We start from the raw sequence: 1,907 nt of genomic DNA on the forward strand, positions 1-1,907 counted from the left end.
ATTTCTTCATCCATTCTTAGTAGGTATAAGTTAAAATAACAACTTCAAAAATAATTTGGTATTTTGAGAAAAAATGAGCATACTCTTTGATCCAATAATTCCACTACTAGGTATGCCCTGCAGAGTTTTGCTTTTTAAACTGAGTTTTGATGAATGAATAGATTTTGAAAATCAATTTAGTATGTAGCAAGTAGCATTATTTTTTAATAAATCAGTGCGCATAAAAACATACTAAGGGATAATATTTTCTCATGAATTATTTGTTTCAGTTATCCACACACATATGTGTGTTTCAGTGTTGTGACATAAAATGTATTACTTTGGCCATGATTAAGAGAGTTTTTAAGCCTTTGAAACTCTTGTACATATGCCCTAAGAAAGGAGTCTTACCAGCAGACAAGTATGGAATGTTCATAATGACTCAAAACAAACTTCAAATTCCACTAATAGTGGAAGAGTTTATACAATATTTAGTATATTTGTCCCCCAACTCGCTAAACGCCAATAAAGACAGTAATTGTAACAACAACAATGACAAATGTGCCCATACATTTTCAAACACCCCTCTGGGGAAAAGGGGATGTTACCATCCTCTATTGACAATTCCAGACTAATACTTTGTAAGCACTCAACTATTACTTGTTGAATAAATTATTAACTAATACATAGATAAATAAAATAGCTTGTGCCTGTGCTGATAAGAACTACTGGTTTCCAATGATTAACAGGATCGAATTAGGCTAAAGCGTGATTGGACCCTGAGTTTTACGATGAAACTTATGGTATTATTTGTTTAATTTCTGGAAGAGTTCTTATTCAACCACCTTTACAGTTGTTATTCAAAAACTATTTATCTAGCATTCACCATGGATTAGCTCTTCCAAAGGATAGTCAAGGTTCTTGGCCTCAAGAAGTTTACATTCTACAGAAAACCTATTAACTGAGGAGCACATGTATGGTAGGATTTTCCTCTTCTGCATATAGTAAATAGTGCTCTTCACATACTATTCTATATCCAGTCTCACTTCATCCTTTCCAGTTGCTCATGTAGAAGAAGAAATCAGAGAACCTGTCTTTTCCAAGGTCTACAAGTAGGAAATCAATGCAAGCTAAGCAGTTTAAAGCATCTCATTTTTCTGGTCCAACATTGCAGCACCCAGCGGTGACGTGAATTGTGAGGTGTTTCCTAAGTTCCAGTAATTATTCAAGGTGATGAGGAACATTGATAACAGAACAGTACATGAGTTAAACACTGTGGTTCCCACAGCTTCCTTTGCAGGGAAAAAATTGATGCCAGCCAAACCTATAAACAATTTTATGAGTCTTTGATAGCAGCTCATGCCAGTAGGGAAAGAGCCATAAAACAATTGTATAGTCCAGATCTCAGCAGTAGTAAAAAACTTCCAAGAAGAGAAAGATAAAAATTTGGATGACTTAACATTACTAAAGCAACTTAGAAAAGAGCAGAAAAAGTTGAAATGGATGCAGTGAGAACCGAATGTTGAAGAGTGGTAAATGAAAAGATCTGGAAGGTGTTTAACAAATACTGCCAAATTCACTTCAAGGCTCCAAATGTGTCTGGAATTGGTGGGTTCTAGGTCTCACTGACTTCAGGAATGAAGCTGCGGACCCTTGTGGTGAGTGTTACAGTTCTTAAAGATGGTGTGTCCCGAGTTTGTTCCTTCAGATGTGTCTGGAGCTTCTTCCTTCTGGTGGGTTCATGGTCTCGCTGTCAGGAGTGAAGCTGCAGACCTTCGTGGTGTTGCAGCTCTTAAAGGCAGCGCCTCTGCAATTGTTCGTTCTTCCCAGTGGATTAGTGGTCTGACTGGCTTCAGGAGTGAAGCTGCAGACCTTCCCAGTAAGTGCTACAACTCATAAAGGCAACATGGACCCAAAGAGGGAGCAGC

At 37.5% G+C, this 1,907-nt stretch overlaps 1 pseudogene; it reads left to right on the forward strand.

Annotated features, from left to right (window-relative positions):
* The first annotated feature begins 326 nt into the window (after positions 1 to 326).
* On the forward strand, positions 327 to 1,598 carry LOC104670343 (annotated as a pseudogene).
* The last annotated feature ends 309 nt before the right edge of the window (positions 1,599 to 1,907 follow it).

This window comes from Rhinopithecus roxellana, chromosome 11 (genome assembly GCF_007565055.1).
Source record: "Rhinopithecus roxellana isolate Shanxi Qingling chromosome 11, ASM756505v1, whole genome shotgun sequence".
NCBI classification, from domain to species: Eukaryota; Metazoa; Chordata; class Mammalia; order Primates; family Cercopithecidae; genus Rhinopithecus; species Rhinopithecus roxellana.